Genomic DNA, 15,073 nt, shown 5'->3' with positions numbered 1-15,073 from the left:
ACCCTCGTGGTGACCTCGGGACTCTTCTGGTCCATCGCCGATACTCCGTGGGCTTCTTCTGGTCAAAAAACAATCTCCGTGAATTTTCAGCTCAATTGGACACTCCGTTTGGTATTCCTTTTCTGCAATACTCAAAAACAAGGAAAAACAGAAACTGGCACTGGGCTCTAGGTTAATAGGTTAGTCCCAAAAATCATATAAAATAGCATATAAATGCATATAAAACATCCTAGATGGATAATATAATAGCATGGAACAATCAAAAAATATAGATATGTTGGAGACGTGTCACAGGGCAACGTCGTCGTCCAGGGCGGCACTCCCACCGGCCCCGCCGGGAAGGCCCGCCCGCCCGCCTACCCCGCGGCCTCTGATGTGAATTCAGTCGGGCAACCGCTGAAGAAGAAGGGGAAGTCTTCCGGTGTGAAATGCAAGAAGCTCGTGGGAAGAGCTACCCCGCCAACACCTCCCCTGATTGCTCCGGTAAGAGTTGCCCCGAGCACTCCTGTCGATGGCGCTGCTGCCGCCCCTGAGGTGTTCGACGAAATAGGCGCAAGGTATGATTCTTCAATTTGCCGCACTTCTTTCATTTGATTTCATTCCGCTTGTACGTGACATGTCGAGCACAATTGTGGCGCCGGTATCCATCATGCGACGACCGACTTCATGCAAATCTTGGACGACAACACCGTCAACATCGATCAAACCCTGATTAGTGAGTACGGCTACAACGAGATGGATGGTGGCATGAACGGTCATGGGGAAGAAGATGATGTGTAGGAGGTTGATGATGGGGTGTACGACGAAGCGCAAGCAAAACACGCAAGATCGATGAACTACACTCCATTGGAAGATCAAGTTTTGATCAAGGCTTGGGAGTCGGTGTCTCTAGATGCGTGCACCAGCACCGACCAAACAGCGAAGCGGTATTGGCAAAGGATCGAGGATCAATTCTTCCGCATGATGGCAAAGTATCCCAACAGGACGCCACACACCTTTCGGTCTCTTCAAGGTCATTGGGACATCATCAAGCCGATTTGTAGTCGTTGGGCTGCTTGCTTAACGCAAGTGTGCAATGCACCTCCAAGTGGTGTCGTCTAAGCCGACTATGTGAGTTTGTTTTCATGTCCCAAGCGCGAATCGTTTGTACAACTCGGAGCATTTTCACAATTTGACATTGTTTCCATTTTGTAGGACAAAATTGTGCAAGAAAGGTACAAGGACATGGAAGCCTCATGCAAAAAGGCATTTCAACTAGAGCATTGTTGGAAATTTCTCAAATATAGTGAGAAGTGGAAGGTGATTGAGAAAGAATCCCCACCGAAGATAGGTTCCCTCACCAAGATGGATGAATGATGATGATGATGATGATGATGATGATGAGGATGAGGATGATGATGATGATGAGGATGATGATGATGATGATGATGATGATGATGATGATGATGATGATGATGAGGATGGCGGCCCAAGAAACAAGAACAAACTCGATGGAAACAAGAGGCCAAAGACAAGATCAAGAAGGAAACGGAGGCATCAAGCTTGCGGGAGAAGCTAGATGACATGGTCAAGTCCAATGAGATAATGGGGATCAAGACATTGGAGGCTAAAAAGGAGTTGGTCAAGAAGAAGGCTCAAGAGAAGCAAGAGAAGTGGCAACTACTCAAGGAGGAGACCGACTGCAAGGCCGCCATTGAGGAGAGAAGAGCCAAGGCCGCGGAGGACAAAGCATAAATTGTGTTTCAAATGTAGTCTTATGTGCCTCTCTGAAATACATATATATCTTTTCAGCATCAAAAGCACAACAGTTGGAAATTGACACAATAGTATTTGTCACTTGTGGAAGAGCCCTGCTGTGATTAGCTAGTTCAGATGTACAACTTAAAAACAAATAATAGGCCAAACCTATTATGTTTCTTGTCAGTTTTTTGTTTTTTGTTTTGGCATGTCTTAATTTGTTCTTCTTGGCCTGACAAGGAATTGAGTTTACCAAAGACTATCTCTAGAAAGTATCTTTTCTCTCGCGGGAATTATATGGTAATACTATTCAGTACAGACCGTTGCTCTCTTGATAATGTGACACATAATAAGGGGCAGTCCGGTGCACGTAGCTCCCACTTGCGCAGGGTCCGGGAAAGAGTCTGACCACTTTGGGTCTATAGTACGCAGCCTTTCCCTGCATTTATGGAAGAGGCTGTTTTCAGGACTCGACAATGTGACACATAATAGCAGTTAAAATTGGAAGAGAACTTAATGGAAGCGGAGACTGAACCAACCGAATGTGCAATTCCATTGACACTTCTCGAAGCTTGAAGCTAGTTGCACTCTTTCATTTGGAAGCTGAAACCAATTGAATAAATTAAAGTTCTATTTTATGTTTTGTTGAATATCTTCCTGAAGTGAGGAGTCCATTTGCACTAGAGAATAAATGTTTTTCTTTGTGCCTCATGTTACTTTTGTCTGATTACATAACTATGCGCCTCTCAATTCACCTAGATATCCCATTGTAATTCTCCCTTCTATCGACGGTTATCCATCGGAATTGTTATTGGTTCCTGACTTGTTATGCTCGTAGGTACTGGCATTCTTGGTGGACAAGGTGGAGATGAAGTGTTGAACAATATGTGAGATGGTTGTTTGCTGAGGCATGCTAGTATGACGTGATCACTGAAAAGGTGACGTACATTATCTCCTAGATGTGTCTATGGGTATATGTATGCTATTGCTATTTTACATTTTGTTGCGGCATGGGCTTTGACTGATGCTTTTTTCTTATATGTATTAACTCCTGTAATTTGTAAGGCATCCACTACTTTGCCCAAGTAATTGAGAACTATATATACCAGAACATAGGTAATTCAGAATCCTAGTTAGTACAGTTTCCCTTACACATTGTTAATGCTAAGTATGTCTAGTCAAGTCAGATGTTGCTTTTATTTTATATGAAGTCAATTTGTCAACTTGATCACTACTAGATCAATAGTTTATATATTGTTACATTGACTAGGTTCATAAAAATTAAAATATTTCCAGATTACATGAATTTGTAATTTCGTATGGCCATACATATTAGAATGTCAACTTTCAACGGTAATGAATTAACTGTCAAAGGTTCAGAGCACTGTTCTGATTTCTAAGGCCATGCAAAGTTTAGAATGACATCTGTTTTGGGCTGAAAGAAATGTTACTTTATGGTTGATAAAGTATGTGCTAATGCCAGTTCCTTTGCGAGTAGTCCTACTTCAGTTTATATAGAAGAAGTATACTATGCTTATAAGTAAGCCGAATGTTTATACTTTCTATCGTTTTGCCATTTATTTCCCCAGTGTTGTGTTATTTGCCGTGATGTTGTACCCAGTTAAGTATACTGTGCATGCCGTGATGTTGTACCCAGTTAAGTATTTGCCTGTCGTGCATTAAAGCACTAAATAACTGATTGCACTGTTGCTATGTGTAGGTTTGGCTAAGTTGCAGGAATGGCTTATCGGTGCAAGATTTTGTATTTCCTGGTGTATGTACTTATCAACTGTGTTGTACACTCGCAGGAATAAATTCTTTTAACTTGTGAGCTCTCACTATCGTTGCAGTGACCTCCGTAGACGGCAGAGTAAATTGCAAAAAACCACTACAATTTGGGACCCTAATTCAAAAAACAGCCATCATTCAATTTTTTTTTCAAAAAACCACCAACATTGTGGTGACAGCTTTCAGAAAACACTGATGACATGATAAACAGCGTTTGATACGGAATATGAGGGATGGGTCCCACGTGTAAGTGATGACATGGACAAAAAATAGAGGCCGTTTTGCCTGGACCGTTAAGTTGATATAGGGCCCACCAGCCAGTATCTCCACTCCTTACTCTCTCTCCTGCATTTTATCAAGCACCCTATGAGCACAGCCACGCGCACGCCATGGCCGTCACCACCGCCAAACCACCTCGTCACCGGCGCGACTCCTCCAGCGCAGCCACCTGCAGCTCCCCCTGCACGCTTCCCCCTTCCTCCTCCTCCCGTCACCTACTCCACGCCACGCTCGCCGCCTGCAGCGGAACGAGCCGCGCGCACCGGACAACCGGCTGCTGACCAAGCCGCGCGTGCCCGACAGCATCCTCTCCAGCCACGCTCGCCGTCGGCAAGGGAACAAGCCGCGCGCACCGGCCAGCCGGTTGCGGATCGAGCCGTGCGCCGCCACCTCCAGCTCCTCCCCGCACGCTTGCCTTCCTCCTCCCGTCTCCTGCCCCATGCCATGCTCGCCGCCCGCCGCGAACCGGCAAGCTGCGGCAGCAGATGCTCGCGTCCACGGCAGGCACGCATCCCCCTTTGGTCTAGCCCTGGGCCCACTCCCGCTTCCTTCGCTCTGTGGCGGCCACGAGGTCGGTGTGCATCTGAAGCTGGTCCGTGGCTGCCCACGGGAGGCGAGCCGGGCACGGCGAAGTGAGGCCACGGAGGAGGCGGAGCTTGCCGGGACGTAGCGCTGCGAGGTAGGCCTGCCGGCGGCCGACTAGCGTGCAGGCGCGGACATGGTTGGTGCGGGGTGACGGGCGGCGGCACGGCGAGGCAGGCCTGCCGGCGGCCGACTAAGGCGCAGGCATGCTGGGCGCAATGCAGGAGCAGGCACGTTGGGCGCAACGATGGATTCATTTTTTGGGAACGATGGATGCGGACTGGTCAAACCTAACAAAGTTAGCGCCGTTAGTACATGCGTGACAGCCGGCGTCTTCACCCTCGCCACGGCACTTTAGAGCATCTCCAGCTGTTGCGCCCCCAAGACGCGCTGAAAACCGCCGCTTGAGGGTGAGCCGGTGCTATTTTAGGCTTGGGTGCTAGTGCGTTCCCAGCCCCCCCCCCCCCCAGTCGCCCCCAAGCGCCGATATCGGCCCAATATCGGCGCTGGATTGGCCCAATTTCCGGCGCAAAACGGCCCACGCTCGACGTGTTTCAGCGTGTTTCGGCACTCATTCAAATAAAATCATCACAAATAATAAAAACACTCATATTTCATTGCACGTCCAGCTAGGCGTTGCCCTTGAGCCTCCATAGATGCTCCACTAGATTCTGCTGCAGCTGATGATGCACCTGTGGGTCTCGGATCTCCTAGCGCATGTTGAGGAAGGCCGTCCATGTTGCAGGGAGCTGGTGATCCACTTGGGCAAGAGGACTCTGCCTGTAATATGGTTCGGTGTCAAACACTGTCTCTTCCTGCTCGCTCTTATTGATCATGTTGTGCAAAATGGCACAACAAGTCATGATCTTCCACATTTGATCTTTCGACCAAGTCTTAGCGGGGTACCGGACAACAGAAAATCGAGATTGGAGCACGCCAAATGCTTGCTCGACATCCTTCCTGCAAGCCTCCTGAACCTTCGAAAAGTGGGAGTTCTTGCCTCCTGGCACAGGGCTTGAGATAGTCTTCACAAATGTTGACCATCTCGGATAGATGCCATCTGCTAGGTAGTACCCCTTGTTGTATTGGTGCCCATTGATCTCAAAGTTCACCGGAGAAGAATGGCCCTCAACGAGCTTGGCAAAAATAGGAGAGCACTGCAGCACGTTGATGTCATTGTGAGTTCCTAGCATACCAAATAAAGCGTGCCAAATCCAGAGGTCCTGTGTGACCACTGCCTCAAGTATCACGCTGCAAGCTCCTTTGACACCTTTGTACATCCCCTGCCAAGCAAACGGGCAGTTCTTCCATGCCCAATGCATGCAGTCGATGCTTCCAAGCATACCAGGAAATCCTCTTGCTTCATTCCGTGCCAGGATCCGAGCAGTGCCTTCAGCATTGGGTGATCGCAAGTACCTCGGTCCAAACACTGCCACCACAACCCTGCAGAACTTGTAGGTGCACTCAATGATCGTGGACTCGGCCATGCGCCCATAGGAAAAGCTTTCGTCCCATCCGATAACGGCGCTGGAAAACTTTGTCGCCGTGCAGTGAAGCGTCGGCGAAGTAGTCGGAGTAGAGCATGCAATAGCCTTCGAGCCGATGACGGTTCTTTGCTTTTCGTCGCCCCGGCGCCGAGCCGCCTCGCCTCGGCTTTGCATCGCCGGCAAGCAAGCCGGCCAGGGCGGCGAGGACCATGAGGTGTTCTTCGTCCTGGGCGACGGCGTCGGCTTCCTCCTCGAGCAACGCCGCGAGCACCTCCTCGTCGTCGGAGTCCATCGCGGTCGGGGCAGGCAAAGCACCGAACACGTAGCGGGCGTCGTGCGCAGACTCGTCGGCGGGCGCCGGAGCGGCGAGGGAAACTCGGGGGAAGTGGGGGGAGAGGGCGTCAGGGGGGATCTTTCTTTCTTTCACGGCAAGGAATGGTGAGATAGCGGCGGCGGCGGCGGAGAGGTGGCTGGCGACGCCGGGATCGGCAAGGTGTCGGGGAAGGAGAGGGGAAAACGGGGCGAATCAGTGTGACTTTTCGCCTGACAGTGGGGACCCGGGCGATTTTCCCTTCCGCTGGTGCCCCCCAAGCGCCCCCAGTGCGCTGGGTTCGGCCTGGGCGCGCCGGGTCAGAAAACGGTCGGTCCGGCGGATTTCGGCGTCTTGGGGGCGCAACTGGACCGTTTTTTTGGTGCCGGCGCTAAAAAAGCGCCTGGGGGGCGTCTTGGGGGCGCGGCTGGAGATGCTCTTATATTATTATATTGGGACCCATCCGTCAGATTTTGCGTCAAACTGCTATAATCGGTCGATTAGCGCTTTTTGAAAACTGTTACCACTATGTTGGTGGTTTTTTGAAAAAAAAAATTAAATGGTGGCGACTTTCTAAATTAGGGCCCTCAATTGTGGTAGTTTTTTGTAATTTACTCTAGACGGCAAGAAAATTGGCAGTTTTGGCACCGTGAGTCTGTACCTTGTACATTTGCTTATGTATGCTCCACCAGTCTCCAGTAAAATTAGCTGCTCCTGCTGGAAACAGCAGAATCCAGATATTTTCAGAGGCTAGTTTCTGTCCCCGCCTAGCAGCTAGCAGTGATGGTCATTTCCAAATCCTTCTTCTGTCAGATGGTCACTGTAGACTGAATCCATATGGATGGCCTTATGCGAGTAAGTAATCTGATCTGGTTGGTTTAGCAGGGATGATATACTGCTGCTACTGGTGTTGGGACTGTAGAATACTACAAGGCGAAAGGAAACCACAAGTTTCAGCTTGTACCTTGTGCAAGTGAGTGAGGTTGGGTTTCTTTTGGTTGGTCGGGTTTGTGGTTCGTGAACGACTGACCGAACTGAAGTTGATCGCCTTTTTGGTCATGTCAGCATCCTGATATGTTGCCAGAAGAACTCGTCATGGATTTCTCTTGATGTAAAGTTAAGGAAATGCAAGGAATGAAAATTAGATTAAAAAATAAAGCATGTACCAAAATTCCAGTAAAACCCACAACAAACTAGGCCGAAGTCAAATAAAATAAAACAATGTCAGCTTCAAATGAACTTTAAATCGACTCAAATAGATAAGGGTACCGCTAATTGATGCCAACCATTTTGGTTGCACCTCGCTGTAGGAGTACTAGTGTATGCTAATTCCAGCGCTGGCTCTGAATTCTCGAATCCATTTGCTTAAATTTCCTAAAGACCATTCCTGCAGGCTGCAGTGATGAAGAATCACTTGGTACATCGCAAGGAATTTTATTTTATTTACGTCCAAGTCATGAACAAGTCGTCTCCCTAGTTGAGGACTGGTATGATGACTCTCGTGTTCCCTAGGCTAGGCGTAAATACCAACATAGCCAATGCGGCATGAGTCGCCGTTCCACTTCCGACTTCCCGGAGGGAGGCATGCAGCGCGGCGCGCTACAAAACCCCACCATCCCAGCCCCGCCCGAGGGAACAGTCCTTCTTTGCTGTTGTTTATTTATATGCAGCGATGATACGAGCTTATTTGTAGTAAGACTGTCAATGCCCGAGTGGCGTTAGGACGAACAGAAGCCTTATCTTGAGTGCCTAAATCATGCAGCAGATCATTTGGTTCCTTGATCACAAACGCCAACGATGCTACTTGCCAATTTGTTGAGCGGATCACTCTGTTTTTTTTTGCGGGCCACTCTGTTTATTTCTATTCTAATAGTATAAGATTAAAACCCCACTTTCAACCGCTTTATTTTCTAATGGACGAATTGGTTGAATAGTCCCCCCACTTTCAACCGCTTTATTTTCAACCGGTTTATTTTCAACCGGTTTTTCTTCGTCCCACCTCCCACCAGCCCCTCCCACCGGTTTTTCTCTTTTCTCGTCTGACCGGCAATACCCAACGTATTTATGGTAATCAATCATAATTAATCCACGTATATTAATTATCAATCCAGGTATGGTAAGATCATAACTCAGGAAATTTTGAATATGGCAATTATATGGTAATAAATTTAAATTACCCCAAAGGCTATCAATCCAGATATGATAAGGCCATAACTCGGGAAATATCGAATATGGTAATAAATTTAAATTACCACCAGGTATGGTAAGGCTATCCACGTATAGTAATAAATCATATAGTAATAAATCATAATTAATCCACGTATAGTAATAAATCAATCCAGGTATGGTAAGGTCATAACTCAGGAAATTTTGAATATGGTAATAAATTTAAATTACCCCAAAGGCTATCAATCCAGGTATGGTAAGGCCAAAAATCAGGAAATATCGAATATGGTAATAAATTTAAATTACCCCAAAGGCTACCAATCCAGGTATGGTAAGGCCATAACTCGGGAAATATCGAATATGGTAATAAATTTAAATTACCACTAGGTATGGTAAGGCTATCCACGTATAGTAATAAATTATATAGTAATAAATCATAATTAATACACGTATAGTAATAAATCAATCCAGGTATGGTAAAGCCATAACTCAGGAAATATCGAATATGGTAATAAATCAGCGATCCGTCCGCACTACTAGCTCATCCGATAAATCAGCGATCGAGTAATTAAACCGTGCAGTAATTAGTACTCCCTCCGTATATGGAAGGAACCACCGGAGTATTCCATAGATTAGCCACAGGATTTTGGCAATCTCGCTGTGGCATCTCGGATTTCGGAAATCACGCGCCCGCAGACGCCGCCGTGCCCCCCTCCCCTGCAACCACCGCCGGAGTCGGAGGCGAACGCGATCGCAATCGCGACGTGTATATATATACAAGGACGTACTACGTGCACAAGGGCCTGCAAGCAAACCCCAATGCTCCTGATCACCATGCATTTCTTCCAGGTCGTCATGGCGTGGATGTTCCCGCGCGCCGTGTGGGCGGCGATGGCGCCGGCCGTGGCGACGGCAGCGACCACGGATGGCGCTTCGAGCGTTGAGCAGGGCAGCTCCTCGTCGCCGGCGTTCGGCCCTGGCGACGCTAAGGTGGCCTCCGACCCGGGCTCCTCCCCGACGTCGAGGTCATCCACCTCCTCCTCCTTGCTCGGCGCCCGAAGCAGCTCGTCGAACAGCGCGCGCTCACCGGTGAGGGAGGGCGGTGACACGGCTGCACGGAAGGGCCACGCGCTAAGGCGATGCCTGCACAGGTTCGCCAGAAATCTGCAGCGCGCCGGTGCTGCGGACGAGCGGTCAGACGGGCGTGGGAGACGGAAGGGCCGGGCGACGAAGCCGGACGGGAGGGTCGCCGCCGGTGAGGACGGCACCGCCCGGGCGAGGGAGGAGGCCGTCGCGAGCGCGATCGCCTACTGCAAGGAGTCGAGCCGGCAGCGCTGCAGGCTGCCGTTGGCTCCCTCGCCCAGCTTGGACGGCTGGCTCCTTGTTCGTCCGGAGGAGGAGATCGGCACCAGCGCCACGAGCGCCGTCTCGCCCTGCGAATGCGAGGCGCAGGGCACCTCGAGCACCGCCGCCCCCCACCACGGCCACGCGGCCTGCGACGATACGTGTTGTCAACCGATCCGTCGGTCGATCTGCTCTGCCGCACCCGTGCACGTCTAAACCGTCGTTGATCTCCTTCGTACAGTAGAATGCGGCGGTGGCAGGCCGTCGACGGTGGAAACTCGGCGAGGTCCAGCCGGGGAGATGGAAAAGGGTGACGCTGTCGACGGGCTTGACGGGGACGTCCTTAGGATAACGAGTTACTTCGCCGCCAAATATGTGCGCGCGGTGCGCCATTGAAGAATAGCTCGGGGTCCGTCTCACATGAGGCGAAGCAAACAGTTTTTCGTAATCTAGAGGACCTTGTCTTCCGTACCTTCGATCTTGTATGATCTGTCCATATCAGTGTGCGAGTAGTAGTAATATGATTGTAGTAAGATCTGTCCATATCAATTGTCGATCTTATTCTTATATGATATGATGGCTTGCAGCGTTCCTAAGATCTAATGAGAATCTCCTGGAGTTAACGACACAATCGTTCGATTGTTTCTGAATCAGACTGCAATTTTGAAGCTTAATTGGCAAATGAGTTAAGATATAGACAATCCTATTTATTCGAACTAGCTTTGCTGAATCGAAAGAAAAGAGACAACTTGGATTCAATCAAAAGAAATTAGAAGATTTTAGTACTGGCATGTATTCACCTCAATCACTATATGCTTTGTTTGTACTCTACACATGAGGAATATATTCACTTTTAACTTCTTTTTTTGCGGAAATAAGACTTTCATTCATCAACCACGGTCATTACACTCCAGATTTTACATAGAGCGTGAATTCCATCTGGTGCATGCCCATGCACGTTGAATTATCAAATGAGTATAAAGTTGGTCTTTTTTTTAACTACTACACTCCAGATTCTCGAGTATGGAGATAGGCGAGTTGTAGACCAAGAGCTGGTACAGATATAGGCGAGTTGTAGACAAGAGCTGGTGGGCAGCAAGAAACGCATGCACACCAAAGAACAAATCTGAGTCACATGCCTACTTCTATTGGTTTCTACAAAGAGCGGCTAGCTTATATCTTAGACCAGTCGGTCATTGTCGAGGTCGCCAAGGTGATCTTACAGCACCGCCGTGGGGATTTCTCATATGATTTTATGTAGGCAAGCCGCAAGCGGTGGTGGTGATTGGCTGGGTGGTGTCGCTGCCTTGGGTAGAGACGAAGTGGTGGTAAAAGTAAGCAGGATCCGATGATTCTTCCGTGGGGATAGCCAAAGTCAAGATGTCGACTACAGACTCGTCGCAGACTTGCAGTGAACCTGGATGCGGCGAGCCTGATTTGTGGATCGATGGCGGGTCTTGACTTTGTTAGGCTGGGATTGGATGGTTGCGGAGGGTGGTGTGCTTGGTTGGGTTCCCATGGAAGAATGTGGCCTCCTCGTGGATCTGGTCATGCCCATCCTAGAGAACATTGTGTCCCTAGCTCCCTCGAGGAGCAAGGACAGTGCAAGCGGCAGCAGGGGGTAGGGGTAGATGTGGGGAGGGATGTCGGCGGCTGCTCGAGGTCATCATGATGAAACCCTTGACGTCCCATCTTTATCAATGGAAGTGGAAAAGCACGAAGTCGAGATTGGATAGGAGTTTGAGTTCTTTTTGGCACCGATCGGTTCCCCACTTTAGAGATGTATTTTTTTTGCGTGCGAGCAAACAGTGGGTTGATTCTAAAAGGGATAGGCACTTTTCAACAGAAGTGCATGACGGACCAAAAATATGACCTCATTTTATTCGTTTGATAGATATCGTATTATTCGTTGTTGCTCGTTCGTGAAATTTCCTAATATTTGATTGTTGTGTTTCTAATTAGAGCACCCCATAATCACCCAATATAAGGGGATGATGAATGAAAAATACTGATTATAAATTTTGAAGAGCCCGTGGCAACGCACGGGCGTTATACTAGTGATTCTATAAATACCTTTTGAGACGAACCAATACATATAATTTCCAAATATTCATTCTGAATAACTAAAATGAAATTTCTGGTCATAGTTTTAACAGTTTGACTCAAAGCATTCCAAAGCGACATGTCTTCGTGATACGAAGAGAGTAGGGAGTGGAATCTTTATGATCGACCTATCAATCGATATGAATAGAAAAGCAGAACAGATTTCGATCCTAAGACTGTCCTTGGAACGGAGCCAATCAAGTTACCAACTTTATTGAGAAAGTAATTAGTTGATCATTGTTTGTGAGCTGCTATTGGAGAAGCCTAGTACTCATGTTGCCCTAGAACAAAGACTCCTGGAATTACAGTTTGGACTTTAGAGCGTGCCGATGTTGCTCGATCGAGTTGCAATGTCTGTTCGCAAATTTTTTACACTCTCAGAGATGATATTATATGATACTGTATTGATAAGCATTGTTGGTTAAAATTTGCTCCTAAATCTCACAAAGGTTTTCTAATTGGTTACGGATCAAACTCTCACACCACTAATAGAAAAAAGATTAATAGCGGTGTTTGAAAAACAACGTTACCGGCATAGATGGCCGAAGGCATTATCACCGGCGTATGAGGCCAACACGGCAAATAGTAGTAGGTTGATAGTGGTGTTGGCTCGTGATGCTGTAATGTATAAGGTACTACCGGCGTCTAATCTTGTGGACATCGCTAATTAATTATTGACTAGCAAAAGAGTCCATGCGTTGTAACGGAAGAAAAAATAACACACGCTCTTAACCCAATAACTATGAGTCAAGACCCTAATATAGGTCCACGTTCTTTATTTTCACATGCCATTACATTTGTGTTGTCAACGGTGGCTTCAGTGCGACTCAGCTGACTTAAATATGGATGGCGCATTAATTACCTGAAACTTCAAGGGGTTTTCTGAGAAAATGCAGAAAAATGATTTGGATATTACTCAAACATGTACTGCGGGTTAAGTTACAGAAAACAGAGGGGGTTTGTTGCAAAAAAATGCGACGAACGATCAGAAGCACTCCGTGCTTTATTATTAGGGGTAGATGTGCGGCGTTTCTTGTCCTATCAATGCCACCGATAAGTATTTGTGAACTAAGAAAAAAATTATATCCCATTTATTTCATTTATATATAACCAAATATGGATGTACAATATAGAGTAGACTGTCAAACATATAGATAATTGTGGTGTGCTATAATTGTTCATAGTGGAGAGCACTTGAACTTTTGTTCTCTCCGCTATAAATCTTCCGTGCACTTACAAATACATATGAGCAATTCATCCACTCTAGTTTTTTTTATAAAGGGCAATTTTATTATCTCGGGATGTAGCATCAAGCAGATACAAAGCATTATGAGTAACACCCGGCCTCTGCATAATTAAAATGCACACAACTAAATCAAAATGTTTGATAAAAATCATAAAATAAAAACCGACATTCGACAACAGCAGAGTCCTATAGACCGACATTATGCCTATGTCAAAGGTGGTGGTGGATCGATCCGGAGGTTATACTGCCATCCATGTTGGAAAAAAAAATCTCCATAGCCACCTGCTCCAACCGCATATGCACCACCTTGAACATCGGTTGATGCTCCGGTCATTGTAGCATAGATCATGTATGAAGCGAGTGCGTACAACAGAAAATAACTTGCAGAGGAGAAGCATTTTTTTATTAAAAAATAAATCGTTTCTACATAGGCAGAGCGACCAAATTAAGGCATACACTCCCACCCTTATATGTGCTTTGAACTTATTTGGTATACCGTCCAACCAGTGACCAAATATATTGGCAACACTTGTGGGCGGATATAAATTTGACGCTATTTGGATGACTGAGCACATAGAACGTGCAAATTTACATTGGAAAAAGAGGTATTTGATTGTCTCGTCATGAGTACAAAAATAACACTTCTTACTCCCTGACCAGTTGCACCGTGCGACGTTGTATTTGGTTAACACAACTTCCATACGAAGATACCACATGAAGATTTTTACTTTTAGTGAAATCTTGGACTTCCAAATTTTCTTGTTATTGCTCACTAATACCCCAGGATGCGTGAGCGCATGGTACATAGAGTCTATTGTGAAAGACCATGATGTAGTAAGGTTCCAGCGAAACACATCTTGGCCTTATGTCAGATTAATCGAATCCCGGAACAAAAGATTATGCCATGACAGAAGTCGGGGGCCAATCAAATCCGATCTGAAGGAAATATTTGGCGTGAATGAACTAAGCACATGCACAATAGTATTGTACTTATCATGGGCAATGTTATATAAGTCTGGATATTCTTCTCTGAGACTGACATTGCCTAGCCAGATGTCTTCCCAGAAATGAATCTTCGACCCGTCCTTTATTGTGAAAGACCCAAAGTGAAGAGATCTTTCTTTGATGTCATTAGGCCAGCCTAAAATTGCAAGTGATCACCAGGTTTTCAATATACCCGAGACACTGCCTTTTGGCCTAGATACTTGTTGCGCAACATGGTTTGCCAAACACCATCCTCAGTAAGAAGTTTGAACAACCATTTACTGAGTAGGGCCTCATTCTTGACCTGCAAGTCATGAATTCCAAGGATGCCTTGGTCTTTTCAGCCTACAAACCATGCTCCAATTGGCCAACCTGTATTTTTAATTTTGTCTGTCTCCTTGCCAAAAGAATCTAGATATAAAGTAGTTAAGTCTTTGCACGATCCCTTTTGAGAGTTGGAAGAAAAAAAGCATACAGAGAGTCATATTTGTGAGGACGGAGGTAATCAAAATCAGTCGTCCTCCAACTGAGAGCAGTTTGCCTTTTCAACTGCTCAATCGTGTCTCTAGATACACATGTACATGCTTCCACTCCGCAATGGTAAGACGTCGACAGTGGATCGGTATTCCCAAATATTTAATCAGAAATTGGCCATGTGGGCAACCTAAGAGGTCAGCATAATCGACAGCCGCCTCAACGGCTTCTCCAAATCAGAAAAGTTCGCTTTTATGGAAGTTAAATTTTGAGACCCAACATTTGCTCAAATCCAGGAAGAAAGAGTTACAGGTTTCGAGCCTTCTCTAGGTCATGTTCCATAAAAAAATTGTGTCATCGTCATATTGCAGAATAGAGAGGCCACCATCCACAAGATATGGCACAACTCCTGCTATCTAGTCATCCTGCTTGGCACGCTCAATCAGAATACCCAACATGTCAGCAACAATGTTAAAAAGCATTGGGGACATGGGGTCAGCCTGTCATAGTCCTTTTTTGTCTGAAAGTAATGGCCTACATCATCGTTGACTTTGATGGCCACAGTACCTTCAG

This window comes from Triticum dicoccoides, chromosome 3A (genome assembly GCF_002162155.2).
Source record: "Triticum dicoccoides isolate Atlit2015 ecotype Zavitan chromosome 3A, WEW_v2.0, whole genome shotgun sequence".
In the NCBI taxonomy this organism is placed as follows: Eukaryota; Viridiplantae; Streptophyta; class Magnoliopsida; order Poales; family Poaceae; genus Triticum; species Triticum dicoccoides.
Note: the sequence above shows the minus strand (reverse complement) of the source record.